Raw genomic sequence first — 16,969 nt, 5'->3', positions numbered from 1 at the left:
AGTTTCCCTATGCCCTATTTATCATCATTACTGTTGTTTGTTATTATTATTCTTTTGTGAGAAGAATATTTAACATAAGATCGACCCTCTTAGCGAACTTTTAAGTGTACAGCATAGTAGTTTTAATTATAGCTACGACACTGTATAGTAGATCTCTAGGACTTATCTTATGAAAATGAAATTTTACGTCCTTTGCCTAATACCATCCCCAGTCCTTGGCATGCGTCATTCCACATCCTGCTTCTATGTTTGCAGGTCACTCATACAAGTGGTTTTATGTGTATTTGTCCTTCTCTGTCTGCCTTATTTCACCTAGCATAATGTCCTCCAGGTTCACGCATGTTGTGGCATAGCAGGATTTTCTCTGTTTTTTAATTGCATAATATTCCATTGTATGTATATATCAAATAGCACACCTAGGTAGACAACATCGTATACATATATATATGTCACATGTAAAAACTCTAAAAGAACTGAAGTTCATAAGAAAGGCAATAAAAAGATCAAGTTTACTTCCTTGTATTAGCCCAGTGCCCAATAGAAATATGTGAGCCCCATATATAGTTATAATTTCCTTAGTGGCCACAATAGCAAAAGCAAAAGTAAACAGATGGAATTAATTTAAATAATGTATTTTATTTACTCAACACATTCAAGAATGTTATCTTTTCAATGTGTTGTCAACATAAACAAGTTATAGTAAACATTGTATTCTACATAAAAAGTCCTTGACCTCCAGAGAATATGTTACACGCACAGCACATCTGCATTCAACCTTGCCGTAATTATAGTGCTCATTAGCCGCACATGCTTGGTGCTTATCTTATCAGAGAGTGCAGGTCTAGACTCTTGCTCCTGAATGTGATCCTCAAAATAGCAACTTTGACATCACCTGCAGTCTTGCTAGAAATGTGGAATTTCAGACACTACCTCTGACATATTGAATCAAAACCTGCATTTTAATAAGATCTCCCAGTGACATTAAAGTTTGAGGAGCATACATCATTGCTCATGCTGCTTCTTCAACCTGGAATAAGCTTCCCTCTCTCTATTAGGTTGCTAAGGCTGTCCTACCAAAATATCGCGAACTGATGGCTTAAACAACAGAAATGGATTTTGTCATGGTTCTAATGGCTAGAAGTCCAAGATCAAGGAGTCAGCAGGTTTGGTCTTCTCCTGAGCTTCTGTCCTTGCATGCAGACAGCCTCTCCTTCTTGCTATGATCTCATGGGGCCTTTCAAAAGCTCTGCATGGTCACACCCCTAGTGCCTCTTCCTCCTCCTATAAGGACAACAGTCTTTCTTTTTTATTAATCTTTATTGTATTTTTTCTATTACCACTTAGCTCCCTTATACTTCCTCCCCCTAGCAATCACGACACTGTTGTCCATATCCATGGACCATTTTTTTCCTTTTTGCTCAATCCCCCTACCCCCTAACCTCCCACTGCCACCCACTAGCTGTCATCCTGCTCTGCATCTATGAGTCTGTCCCCATTTTCCTTGTTAGTTCAGTTTGTTCATTAGATTCCACATATGAATGACATCATATGGTATTTGTCTTTCTCTGACTGGCTTATTTCACTTAACATAATGGTTCCAGGTCAGAATACCTATCATCAATAAATCAACAAACAACAAATGCTGGCAAGGATATAAAGGAAGGGGAATCCTTTTGCACTGTTGGTGGGATTGCAGACTGGTGCAGCCACTGTGGAAAGCAGTGTGGAGATACCTCAAATAATTAAAAATGGATCTGCCTTTCGACCCAGCAATCCCACTTCTGGGCATAATCCACAGGAAACCAAAACACTAATTTGAAAGAACATAAGCACCCCTATGTTCATCGCAGCTTTATTTACAATAGCCAACATATGGAAGAAGCCCAAGTGCCCATCAGTAGATGAGTGGATACAAAAGCTATGGTACATTTACACAATGGAATACTACTTGGTCATAAAAAAGAAGAAAATCTTACGTTTTGCAAAAGGACACCAGTCTAAATTGAATTAAGATTCATCATAATGGCCTCATTTTAGCTTAACTCCCCCTTTAAAGGCAGTATTGTCAAATACAGTCATATTCTGAGGTTTTATAGGAGTTAAGACTTCAACATATGAATATTGGGGAAAACAATTCCATAGTATCTTCATAGACATCTACTCACTTCTGACCACTTCATTTCTCAAATCTCTTTTCTTTCCTTTCTCAATCTCACCAAGGTCTCACTCCTCTCATAAAACCAAACTTCTTATCACAATTAGAGTATTCTATAATATTTTATAATATTGTTTCAGTTTAACCTCCTCCACCAAACCCTGTAACTTGATGGGAAAGAAATGCCTTCTTTTAATACTATCTTTAGAACAAAATACAATGCCTGGCATGTGAAATAGGGATAATACAAACATAATTGAACGAGTGAATAAATGAATGAATGAAAGAATTAACAAAACCTAGAACAGCCTTAGATAATTAGCTCTTTAAGTGTTAGTTAAAGAACAGTGACTATGGGGTGGAGGGATGGGGAGAAAATGCACACAACTGTAATTGAATAACAATAAAAAAACTTAACAAAAAGAACAATGACTAGTTAAGGAACAATTACTCTTGGCATCTGACCTCATTTCTTCCTTCTCTGGTTATTTGAAGGAAGTCATCTGAATTTCTTAGCAGAAAATCTTCGAATCCATATACAACTGAATCTATCAATGTCTTTTGCTATTTTCCTTTGAAGAAGGGACCTCTATCTTATCTAAATTCAAATCTTCTATGTATGCTATGGATTCGTCTGTCTCTCAGCTACTCAGGATAATATTCTTTTCATTGTTTTCTCTCTTCCCTGTATCTTCAACTCTTCTCTTTTTTTCTATCCTAAAATGTTCAAGTAGCTTACATCTTTGGAAAAAAGTCTTTCGGTGCTAGCTCTCACTACATTGCCCTTCCTGTGACCCTACAGGGATGAAACTACATTCATGGTCTTGAATCCTCAATTGATCCTCACACTTCAGTGAGGTAAGAAGTCTTTCACTCACACCATTCTAGAAGAAACCATCCATTTTCTACCCGTCATTAAATCAAATGAGCAACTCTTAAACTCACTTCACTTTTAGCGACATTTAACACTGAATTGATTCCACATTCTTGACAAGTACTACACCCTTTTTTCCCTAGTGGAAATAAACTAATTTTCCTCCTATCCCTCCTCCTGTTCTTTCACCATTAACTTAGCCAGGTCTCCTTCCTCTACCCATCAGTTGAATACGTGTGATCTTAGTCCGTGTTTTTCCAGGTGACATGTCATTTCAGGGCAACTTTATTAACTCTCCTATCCACTTATTATGTGTGTTTTTACTCTAGATACATTAACTGTCTAAAGGACATTTTCTCTTGTAAAACCCACAGAATCATTAATTCATTGTTTTCTCCCTTATCTTCCATTCAGTTGTATTTATATTTCCTATGTGTTTTCTGAATTGTATAAAAACACTGTATATTTTCTCAGTTGCAATAAGAGAAGCCTAGGGATCTTTTTTATTTTTTAATTCTGCTCCTTTTTTTACCCCTCAAGTCTCAGCAGTGGTTTTCTAAACAGAATTCAATTTCTAATGCAGACTAGTCTTAGTTGGCAAACTGATGCTTAGCTTGTCTTATTTTTCATCTGTTGCCTCTAATCTACTCTAGGTAAAGTACTAAAAGATCAAAATGATTGAAAAAGCCATGGTGTTCTGCCCAATAGACCAACTGTAGATTGATCTAACTGTCTATCAATCATCTATCTACCCATGAGACAGACATCTAAGATGGTCCTCAAGATTCTTGTGTCCTATCATATATGCTTTGTATAATTCCCTCCCCTTGAGTGTGAGTGATACCTGTAACTTTTTTGAATAAAATAAGAGTAATAGAATATGACTCCATGATTACATTATATGGCAAACATAATGGGATTTTGCAGGTACAACTAAAGTCATTAATCTGTTTGTTATAGGTTTATAAAAGGAATATTATCCTGAATAGGCAGCACCTAATCAGGTGCCCTATCAGAAATACTCTCTTGGTGACCAACAGCTATGAGCTGAAACTGAGAGGGCCGCCCTGCAGCAGGTAACTGCCTCAGTCCTGCAAATGGGAGCAACTCAATTTTGCCGAAAACCTGCACGAGCTCAGATCACTAGCTCCAAGATGTTGGTCATAGTCCGACCAACATCCCGATTTGTTGTGTAAGACACAATCAGAGGTCCCAGCACAGGGGTGCCTGGGCTGCAAACTGTTGAAAGCCATGAGATAGCATAAGTATACTGTTTAAGAGGCTGAGTTATTTAACTCTTTTCTTTAAAATATTTCAGTGAGGTCCCAGGGTCCCCAAAATAAAATCTTTAACATGGTTTATAAGACTCTTCATGAAGTGGGTGTTGTCCCTCTCTCCAACCTTCCACCCTTCTCTCTCACCAGCCTCTGTCTTGCTGCATAGAAGTCAGTTATTTAAGTCTTCTTTCGAACATGCACCTGAGGCAGACTCTCTTTTGCCTTCATGTTTTTACATCCATCTGGTCAACGAGACCACCTCACTGCTACCGCGCTGATAAAACGCCACAGTCATCTTCCATCCTGAATTGCTGCAATCCCTCCGCACTGCTCCCTGCCCTTGCTCCTGCCCTCCCTGACAGCCTTTGCCTGGCAGCGCAGTTGGACTAAAACCGTCAGAGCAGTGAGTCCCATAAGGATTCTTCTCTGCTCAGAACTTCACAAAGTCTCCCAGTTCTCTTCCGTTTTTCACTCTGGTAGAAACCAAAGTCTTCAAAATAGTTTCAAAGGCTCATAGTCAGAACTCTAATTCCTTTCCTTTCCCTCTAGTTCACTTGGCTCTAGCCTCTTTTTTTTTCTTCTTCTCTTTATCCTCTGGCTTGTTCTACCTGAGAGCACCGGTGCACTTTCTCCCTGCAATGTTCTTCCCCTAGGGAGACCCATAGCTTGTACTCTCGTCGCTGCCTGGTCTCTCAAATGGCAACTTCTCAGTGTGTGGCCTTCCTTGACTGTGTTATTTAGAATAACAGCCTCTCCCAGCAGTTCTTAAATCCCTTTCTGATTTTTTTTACATATAACATTAATCATGGTCTCTCTGTATATGTCCATCGTTGTTTTTAGTTATTTATTTATTTTGTATGTCTGGCTACTAGAGTATAAATTCTCAGGAAGACATGGATTTTTTTGTCTCCTTCCCCAGTATGTAGAACGGTGATTGGTACATAGTAGAAAGTGAATAAATACTTGTAAAATAATCGGTTGTAAAAATAATGTTTTGTTTTTTCTAACAGCATCATCGGCCTTCTCCCTTCCCCCACCAACTGCTAAGCACACTCACTTTTACTTTTCCTAATGAGCTCTTACGTGTGCCTTTCACTCTCAGAATAGATTTTGTCTCTCTGCAAAACATATTCATAGAATCCTGCAGGTAGCCCAATTGCAGTAATAATGACATTTAACTACTGCCGCTAATTACTTAGTTTTAATTGCTGAATGTGCATTTTAAAATATAAGGAAGATATTGTATTCATTACTTTACTTCTTGTATTTAATACACTACCTGTGACATATTATGTGCTGTATCAGTGTTTATTGTAAGCAGTAAGGCATATAGCATATAATATATATAAGCTAGCCAGTGAATCTCCTTTCTTTCCTCCAGTTCTTACTTTCAGTGTGTTTTGCCTAGTAGAGTGCCAACCATGCAACCAGTATTGAGTGAATATTTGTTGTTTGAGCCATCCATTGATATGGAGATCTTTGAAGTGTATTTATCTACATAAAATTAAGAAGTTTGAGATGTCATTCTGCTTGTAGAACTAAATGCTTTCACGTATTCACCACTGGGAAACACTAAGTGACTGCCTCAAGTGTAACAGTAACACTTGAGAGTCAGAAAATGAACACTAGGGGAGAACGGCAGAACTAAGCATGAAGCACTAGGACGGAGCCACAGACTTCAACCATGTGCAGAGATAACGAGATGCCTCCTTGTTCAAAAGATTATATAAAATTTAAAAGTCAATGAATTAACTATACCTTTGGAAGGATGTTTGTATGAAACGAATGCTTCCCAGTTCAATCTCAGGTTATTTTGAGATTTGAACACTACATATGTGTTTAAGAATATGCATATATGTAGTCTTTAAATATATGTATAATGTTTCTCAATAAAATGTGATCTCACCTTTAACTGGAACCTAATCAACAAAACAAAGAAGCAAGCAAAATATAACCAGAGACATTGAAATTAAGAACAATCTGACAGTAACCAGAAGGGAAATGGGAGGGGATAATGGGGGGAAGGTTAGAAGGGTTTTCAGGAACAACTATAAAGGACACATGGACAAAACCAAGGGGAGCATGGAAGCAAGGGAGGGAGATGGGGATGACTGGGGTAGGGGGGAGTGGTGGGGGATAAATGCAAATAACTGTAATAGAACAACAATAAACTAATTTAAAAAATAAAAATAAAATTGTTCAATGGAATTATTGAATCATGAGTTATGACCTTAGGATAATATAACTTCCTTGTAAATGCTTTTTAAATTCTATTTTCCCTTTAGATATTTTTACAAATGAGGAACTGCTTTGGTTACTTAATGAAACCTTATTTCAAAAGATTTCAATACCAATTTTTAGTTCATTTGGAACAAATATGGCATCTCTACTTATAAACACTTTGCCACATGTTTCCCTTATTTGTGGAGCAGTGAAGCATAGGATTGTTGGCCGGAGCTCGGTTCCTCCACCACTGGCCTCTGTCACAAATGTTTGTATTAATATCTAACTTACAACAGGAGAGATATTTTTATGCTACTTACATTCTTTATTATGGGTCTATTCAGACCCCTTCAAACCTCATATTGATTCAAATAAACCATTTGACCAATATTAACTTTTTAATACATCATTTAAATAATTGAATTCTTCTATTTTTACTACTCTTTCTATAATTTTTATTCCAATGTTTAACGTATCTAATTTAGAAACTCAAAATAAATGACTTACTAATAGATATATGAAGACAAAGAATATATTGCTTAATGAAAAGTATTTTAAGTATTTCAGCTTTCCAAATGGAAGAAATTTATAGATACTTGTGCTTAGTATACACATTGACATTTTGTAAACTTGTCTATAATATATTATACACTCATATTTAATGGAATGCTATTTTCCAGCATTCGTTACTAGCTTCATTTTGTGGAACAGGATTTATTTATTCCAATGCTGTCGGTTTTATAATAGTTCTTGTGCATCATTTGTAGGCATCCATCCAATACAATGACAGATTTTGAAGAAACAGGACATGAGAACAAATGGCCATGTTAAGAGAAGGTAGATGTAGCAAATTCCCCTTCTAGATTCTCTTAATCATAGTTAAAGCTTCATTTTCTATGTAATTTATTTCATCTGTCATTAGGCTCTATGAATGAAAGAGTCATAAATGAAACCATACATGCTTCTTTCCCCCCTTAATGAGAGACATTTAATGAGGAAAAAGTAAGGTTGTGGCTTTGGATTAAAAAATAGGCATCTAAGAATGGGAAAATGAGTGACTTCGTGGTATTTTTGTTTGTTCCTTTACAACCATTCAATTACACAGTCCCTTCTACACCTGGTGAGAGCCCGTGTGTTTCCATTTAAGGGTCTGAATTATTGTTTAGTGTATAACACACCACAAACGTGAGTGCCGTCATCCCAACTGAAAGGAGAAAGTGGTCCGTGTGAGGACACTGAAAGGAAAACCTACCAAGAGTGGCAGGCATGGCGGCTCTAGGCTGAGAGTGCACATCTGCCAACATTCACAAGCGTGAAATCCTCCTTCGAGGATTGTTATTTTAGGGCCAAATGGGACCTCATTAGAAAGTTAAGAAACATAACAAGGGAAACATCTCCAACTTTCCACTTTGCATGATAAAATATTTTCATTCATTCAACTCAAGAGAAAACTGATTAGCATTTTGACTTTGGAATGGCTTGAGGCCCTAGGTCAAAAGAACAGTCTTCATTAATGTCAGCTATTTTATAGGTCTTATTACTAATGTTTAATCCTTACTTAAAATTATGATACAACCTTATTACCTGAAATTGTGATTTATAAATGATAGCAGTGTAAAAATGTCACTAATTCATAATTTTAGAGAGTATATAGCTCATCGAAATTTTCTCTGATATGTTTTATGAAAGGGGAAAAACTCAAGCCCTTCAATTAATAGCCTGCCTTGGAAAACCATCTTTCTAGAAGAGTACTGAAAAGACTTAAGGATAGCCAATAATAGCCTGACATCCTGTTTTATTTCAAAAGGAATCATTTGCTATTAATAATGGTAAGCAGGGTTTAGGGACGTTTTATGAGAGCATTATTCTTCTAACTTGTCAGTTGGTTTTATGTTATAAAGAGGAAGGTGATGGGGTGAACCAAGATCACAGGCCATACATAACACTACACAATGCGAAGAATCTATGACATTTCATTAGAAAAGTCATTTCCTTTTGTCTGCAAGTTATAGGAAAGTCATTGCCATCTGAAGAAGTATTGTAAAGTTATCACTTGACTTCATAGGTTTTATAAAACTATATACATGTGTTAACATCAGTGTCTATAATCACATCATACAAAGGAACTTTATAAGGAAATACTTAAAGGATGCTGTTCCATTTTAAAAATTAAATGCATACATAGATTTTAATTTTGTTTACATATTTAGGAATATTATGGTAATTTTTTTTATATTCAACATTACTGATGGTTGGTAAAAATTGTTATGGCTACACTAAAAATATTCTTCTCTTCCTCTACTTGAATCCTCTCCCTCCCCGCAGTAGACAAAACTTCTAGAACACTAAGGAGCATCACAACAACAAAGAATCAGGATTTAACATCTTTGGATGTACAATGGAATTATAGGTAATATTTGGATAGCATGCCTTCAATAGAATGTCTCTAAACAAAATAACAAGAGGTTATTTCATTAAGATTTTATGAGGTTTAACATTATAAGAAAATTTACTATATTTAGTATTGTAAAAAGAGTTATCATGTGAAATAGTCATTCATTCCAAAAAACATGACGAAGAGAAATTGTTCCCTTTGGTAGAAAGGCTATGACTAATGCAGCTTTCACTTAAGTTATCTTATCACATTATAGCAGATAATGACCAAAAAGCCCCACACACATTTAGGTGGTACTGTAATCAGACATGTGATAGATAGTGCTACCTCCTTTAAGGAAGGAAAAAAATAGGATCCTGACATAGAATGTGTGTGTGGAGGATGGGACTGGGTTTATGGAATATCTTCTCAACGTAACACTGAGCTGAAACCTGAATAATGAGAGTAGAATACACCAGCAGGCACTAAGGGGAAGCATTCCAGGCAAGAAGAACAGTAAATGATAGTTTTCTGTTGCCCCCCTTACTCAGTGCTAAGAGATTCCAGGATCTCACCACACATTTGTAGCTTCTCAATACTATGAGCTCTTTAACATCCCCCTAAATATTGAGCCTTATAGACTTTCTAGTCATCAGTCTTAAAACTCAAGAAAGCTGAATTCTTTTATGTTTACTGTATTCTAACTTTTAACTACTAGTACTTAGCTAAACTGAAGCATTTGAATTCAGCTATAGTTAAGAAACAAAAAAAAAAAAATACACAGATGTCTGAACATTCAGAATCATTTTGCCTTGAAATGTCTCCAGCAGTGAGCAGGCAGTAGAACAACATTTGAGGTTTTCTGCTTCCTCTGATTTTATTTAATATTAAACCTCAAGCTTAGTATTATATTTCAAAATAACCACCAAGAAAAATCCTAATGGGAAAAATTATCATAACTTTGTCAAATGTGAATACATGTCATGAGGAGTCTTAGAATGCATTCATGGTTAATTAGCCTCACAACATCTAAATCAGAAAATCTCATCTCAGAGGAAGTATCATATAATGAGTCTGATCTGGGTTCAGTCTTAAAGCCCAATACATGCCCTTTATTAAAACCATGCATTTGAACTGTCCACAAATTCCTTAAAGCAAGTGGACTAGAAATCAGTGTTTCTCAGTGGACGCAATATGGGTCTTTGGGAAGGAGGGAGTTATTGTTTGGAAATGTCCCTCTTACAGTGTTAGGGATACCTGACTCTCACTCAATAAATGTCATTGCCATTGCTCAGTCATTGTGATAAACAGAAAAATTAAATGTTTCCACACATTTAAAAATGTCCATTGGACTAGATAATAATTTCTTAACTCTGTTCCTAATAGTACTCTACTATGTGGCATTAATTTGTGTTACAAAAAGGAAATATGTTCACCACACCAGCCAGAGCATAACTTTAAACATCATAACATCTGAATCATAAGGATGGCAGAAGGAGAAGAGGAAGAGAAAGAACCTGAAAATTTATTTGAAAGAATAATGAAAAAAAAAACTTCCCCAATCTGGTGAAGGAAATAGACTTCCAGCAAGTCCAGGAAGCCCAGAGAGTCCCAGAGAAATTGGACCCAAAGTAGAACACATCAAGGCACACCAATCATCATTAAGTTACCCAATATGAAAGATAAAGAGAGAATCTTAAAAGCAGCAAGAGAAAAGGAGAGAGTTACCTAAAAGGAGTTCTCATAAGATTATCAGCTGATTTCTCAAAAGAAACATTGTAGGCAAAAAGGGGCTGAGAAGAAGTATTCAAAGTCATGAAAGGCAAGGACCTCCATCCAAGATTACTCTATACAGCAAAGCTATCATTTAGTATGGAAGGGGAGATAAAGTGCTTCCCAGATAAGGTCAAGTTAAAGGAATTCATCATGACCAAGTGCTTATTATATGAAATATTAAAGGGACTTATCTAAGAAAAAGAAGATCAAAACTATGAACAGTAAAATGACAACAAATTCTCAACAATTAACTTAAAAAACAAAAACTAAAATGAACTAAGCAAACAACTAGAACAGGAACAAAATTACAGATATGGAGATCACAATAAGGGTTATCAGCAGGAAGGGGATGGGGAGAGAATGGGAGAAAAGGTACAAGGAATAAGTAGCATAATTGGTAGGTACAAAATAGCAGGAGGTTAAGAATAGTATAGGAAATGGAGAGGCCAAAGAACTTATATGTACAATCCACGGACATGAACTAAGGGGGTGGAATGCTGGAGGGAATGGAAATACAGGGTGGAAGGGGATCAATGGGGAGAAAAAATAAGACAACTATAATAGCACAATCAATAAAATATACTTTAAAAAAAAGAAATATAGCATCCCTCAATAGGTACACCAAAATGCATAACAACAGCAAACATTCATATAAGATTGAACAAAAGATACTTTCTTCAATGTTGTAAACACTTCACATGCATACACAAACTAATTTAACTCTCGCGACAACCCCACACTGTGTGCACTGTTATCGCTGCCACTTCACAGACGCCAGCACTGAAGCAGAGACTCGGTGACCTGTGCCCAGGCACACACGAGTAAGGGCTGACGCAGAACTCTGACACGGACCGTCTGCCTCCGGGCCTGTGCTCTCAGTGTCTGGCTCTGCTGCTTCCCTGTGTCCATTTGTCCATGAACACAGCGTTCTTTACATAATTTGATCATATCTATATTATTTACTATGTTGTAATTTAAAGTAACGATGGTTTTGTTTAAAAAAGTAGGAAAATGAGCATTTGAGTGTGTGATAATTTATTTTTGTTGCTATAGAAATAGTGAAAAACAAGGCTTAACTTACCTAGATGGCAATACACCGTATCAAAGACCAGTAGCTACCGTACCATGATATTTCACCATGATTCAGTTTCAGAATTCAGTGTGATTTGCTTTTGCTTAGAAAAATCACCATTCACAACATCTCTGTTGTGATAGACTGTGCTTATCAACATTATAAACACATCTAGGTCCTTAGATTTTTTCAGAATAGATATAATCCTCTAGATTCTAAGTAGAGCGTTAATATGTAATTATGTTGGATATCTTGAAAAGCCATGAACAGTTGACAGTGCTGGCCAGGAACTCAATTGACTAGTGCATCCTGATTGCCAATGTTATGAGTTCAATCCCTGGTTAGGGAACATACAAGAATCAATCAAAGAATGCCTGAATAAGTGGAACAACAAATTAGTGTCTCTCTCTCTCTCTCTCTCTCTCTGTCTCCCTCTCTCCCCTTCTCTCTTTTTCTGTTTCTTTCTCCCCCCTCCCCATTTCCTCTCTCTCTCTAAGGTCAATAAATAAAAAAGAGAAGCCCTTCATAACTTAAAGGAAATATAACCAAAACCATCGGGGTATGTTTAATTTTATACAGAAAGTATTTAAATATTAACCAGACAAAAGTATCTCTATAACTGCATAGGATATTGCCACTAATCAAAAGAAACAGAAAGCTAAATTTTGAGTGATCCTGTCACATAATATTATGGAATGGTTTCAGAAGGACACACAGATTTTTTTTCCTTTCTTCCTAGTTTTGGGTACTTTTTCTTAACACTTTCATTTCTTTCTTTAGTGAGAATGGTTTGCTCATAACAGTGAAGATTTATTATCATAACTAAAAATAGTTTTTTTGTTAAACACATATTTGTCTTCATCTGAGATGAAGAAAAGTAAAAGTGCCAAATTAAGTGAACTATGATTTTTTTTAACAAATGAGAATTGACCTATAACACAGAAAAGTGATATCAGCTTCCCACAATTAGCATGATAATACATATTTAGGGTTTTCTAAACAGCTGAGATTTCACACGATGTTATGTTCTAATGAAGGTGGCTTTTTAAAATAGACATGTTTAAAACCTTTTTCAGGCACTTTTGTATAAAGAAATTCACATATAAGAAAAATAGCTTATAAAATGTGTTCTGACCCTCAGTTGATGAGTGGATAAAAAAGCTTTGGTACAGTTACACAGTGGAATACCACATGGCCATAAAAAAGAAGGAAATCTTACCTTTTGTAACAGCAGGGTGCCCTGGAGATTATGTTAAGTGAAATAAGCCAGTCAGAGAAAAAAAGAACCTATATGATTTCACTTCTATATGGAATCTAATAAACAAAATAATCTGGAGAACAAAATAGACACAGAGACATGGAACATGGAACAGACTGATAGCTGTCAGAGGGAAAGGGAAAGGGGGAGCTGGATGAAAGAAAGGAAGGAATCAGCCAAAGAGCATAAAGGTATATCCCATGGACACAGACAACCGAGTGGTGATGGCCAGAGGGAAGGGGAATTTGGGACTGCGAGGAGAGGGCAAATGGGGGCTTAGGGGTGGGGACATCTGCAATAGCGTCAACAATAAAAATTAAAAAAAATACAAATAAACCTGTTTTTCATACTAACACGTTTATGATCTAGAGCACACATGAAAGCATTTAGCTATAATATACTAAAGACTATGAGTAGTATTCCGGTAAAAACATCCCCACCAAAACACATAATGGAGAAGTCTCTAAGAACCAGTAAGAGCAGGTCTACTGAGTGAGGGAAGTCTGTAAGAACCAGTGGTAGCAAGAATGAGAAGTGAAATTCTACCAGTGGAGATGCAGCAGCTGGTAAAGATAGGGCTTCAGGGAGATCAAGAGCAAAATGTGGAAAGACAAAAGGAGATTTCCCAGGACTTTCAGTTATTTGACTTGAAGACATTATACATTTACCAAGAAGTCGAGAATGAAGGTCGACGCAGTTTGTGCTTCATCTTAGAAGTTAGTGAGTCTGGGCTTCTGCCGTAAACTAGACGAGTATCTCACCACTTAGTGTAGATGTTTGATCATTCTCTACAGAGTACCTATGACTGAGATTATCTCAGTTATTTTTTTTATTTTTATATCTTCTGTCTTTAATGTTTGTGTCCTATAACCATACATAGAATCTCATACATGATGGCCTGTGTTTAAATATATAATTTTCAAGTCTGACCTAGCATTCTACTAAGAACACTGGGAGTTCTACCTGAATATATTTAAAAGTCAAGATAGTTGACAAGTGAGATCCACTGAAGATTTTCTGCTAAAGATGGTGTAATCAAATAGCACTTAAAGGTAACCACTCTGGTCAGTGGAGTGGATTAGAATAAAGAGATACGGGAAGCGGCTGAAACAGAAGGTCTTAAATTTAATGAAAAAGAAGCAGTTACGTTGAACTGGAGGAGAAAGAAATTGACATAAAAAAGAACATGAAATTGATATTAAATTACAATTTCATTCCATTGTGATTTGTTTACTTTTTCTAAATCAAGTCAGCAACAAGTTCCTCATAACATAACTCTTTATATGTTATTTTGCCAAGTGTTCACTACTTTTTTCAATGTGGTCTTTCTTTATAATCTACTGCAGCATATCCAGAAGCAACATTATTTAAATTATTAATAGTCAATTTATTAAAGTAGAACACTGAAAAAGATGCAAATACCCAAATTTAAAATAACCACAGCAATGAAAATATCCTTATCCTGTTTAATAAATTTGCAAACGTGAAACAGTGAAATATTATTACAGAATGGCACCTTCATTTAACCATTGGACAAGTCATGAAAAATGTATAATACTTATTCTGGACTCATTAATTACTAACAAACAATAATGAGGGACAAGTGATTGTGCAAGTAAAGTATTACATTAATTTTACTCATATTTAAACAAGATGCAAGCTGTGCTACATGGAAACATATAACGTAGAGTGAAATCATGTTTGTCAGACATTATTGACAGGAATATTACAATACTCCATGATTTATGGTATGTACTGTAGATATATTTATCCTTAACTATAGCAGTTAATATGAGGTGTAGTGTTTAAAAAATTTACATATTCAAATGATCTAGAGGTGTATAAGAAACTAATGTGACCTCAGATAATAATTTTAAAATCTGATCTAAAAGTACCAGGTATAAGGTATAATATCACATAATGATCTTAAGTTGTCATATTTCATAACATGTCAGTGTTTCTCAATTGGGGGCAATAACTGTCTTTGTCCTCTCCCACTCCCAACTCAGGACACAGCTGGCAATGTCTAGGACTTTTTTGATCATGGTGCGGTTGGGGGCTGGGAATTGCTATAGCAACCACCAGGCTGAAGCCAGGAGGTTTAGCTGCTAAATATCCTACATTGTAAAGGACATAGCCCTTCTATCACGAAAAAGCATTACCTGGCTCAAAATATCAATAATAGTCAGGGTTGAGAAACCAGGACTTACAGCATTGGTTTATAATGTAAACTGTAAAACACCAAACTTACTTAATTTCATGCATTATATGATTATATTTTGATGGGTGGAAAACAGATCATGAAAATAACATAACATTCTTTATGCATCAGATTTTACTGTATTTCCTTTGACAGTGTTGTTCCGTGTATACATAAGGATATGGTGACTGATAACATTCATTCTGTGTTGGTGTGAAAGCTAAGGTTCAGTGAAAACACTCTCCTACTCATTCTGAGTGTATATAAATACTGTTTTAAATGTGATTTCAAAAAAATTTCTCTCTATATGCCAGCAAGAGAAATTTTATTAACCAGTTCTTAGTACAAAAATGAAATCATTGCCAAAGAGCAAAGAAAGTTTAAATTTAAAATAGGAATGGTTCTGCTTTACAAGATGGTGTGGCTCCATTTTTCATCAGTTTAGCCTTGTGCAAAAGGCTACAAACCTGAAAATGCTGAACATAGAGTTTTGAAACTTTTAGGTGAGAATTTCCTTATTGCTCTAGATCTATCCTTAATTTTCTTTCCTTAAAGGAAATTTCAGTTTTGGTATGCAGTTTCATCTCTTTTTATGTATATTTCATACTTTCCAGCCACACATTTCCTGTATCTTAGGGGAGAGTTATGGGAAAGTGTGGAAGAAATTTAGTATGCCATCACCAGAATAATGATAAGCAGTAAGAGACCATAAAATGAATGCTATTGGCTAGATCTATAACTGATGGAAGTTCATTACATTATTTCTGATTTAGTGTCAGTCATGCAAAATATTGTAGTTTGGTTGTTAGGATTTTCAAAAATGTTTTAAAGGATGTGTCCAGCAGTCTTTTGACAATGGTAATAAAAGATAACTTATGATTCTGAGAAGAAATAACAGGGGGGGCAGATCTTTGAAGGCTGAGACACAAAGACAATATTTATTCTTGTAGTGTTCTGTGGAAGGAAATACAACGCAAAGTGATAAACGCTTTACTCAGTCGAGTCTGAAAAAACTGTAAGGGACAAAAGTCCAGCCGTAAGAATGAAGCGCTGGTAACGAAGGTCTGTGAGATAAGCATCCACGCTTGGCAGTGATGAAAGCCTCCAGCCCTGTCCTTTTCAAACTGGGGCGCTAGGATTAACAAGGAACACAGAGAGCTCAGAAAGTCTCTGGAACAATGACAAATACTGAAGTATAGACAGTACACAAAAGCATGAGTGTGGCTCAGGTTGAAGAGTATAACAAAATGTTACTACGATATGGATAAAAACTTATTTTTACACATTGCTGGTAAGAATATGAGTTGCCACGGCCATCTAGGAAATTACTCTATCAGCACAGATTAAAATTCAAAAGAACACATTTTATAAGTGTTTTGTTGACTGCACCCTAATTTTGACAGTTTCAAGGATAAATTTGGGGTTATGTATGACATACATATTAATTAGATATATATTTAACTACATATACACATGATAGATCAAGAAAAGAATTATATGTACAAAAGTATAATTTAATCTCCTATATATGCAGATGCATTGTCTAAGCAAGGTCTCTCAGAGAAGTTGAGTTTTTAATTTTTAATACTTTATAAACATTTGAAATTTATTTCCATCTTACTATAATGTAGTCATTTGGAATAGTTATAGTGAAATAATATCAGTATTTTTTTTTACAAATGTACTATTAATGCCTTCTAATTTAAAGATTTCCTTTACTGTTATTTATTTCAAGGTAAATTTTTTAAAAACCTAAAAAT

This window comes from Desmodus rotundus, chromosome 3 (genome assembly GCF_022682495.2).
Source record: "Desmodus rotundus isolate HL8 chromosome 3, HLdesRot8A.1, whole genome shotgun sequence".
Lineage (NCBI taxonomy): Eukaryota > Metazoa > Chordata > Mammalia > Chiroptera > Phyllostomidae > Desmodus > Desmodus rotundus.
The sequence above is the reverse complement of the archived record's forward strand: the minus strand, read 5'-3'. Positions refer to the sequence as shown.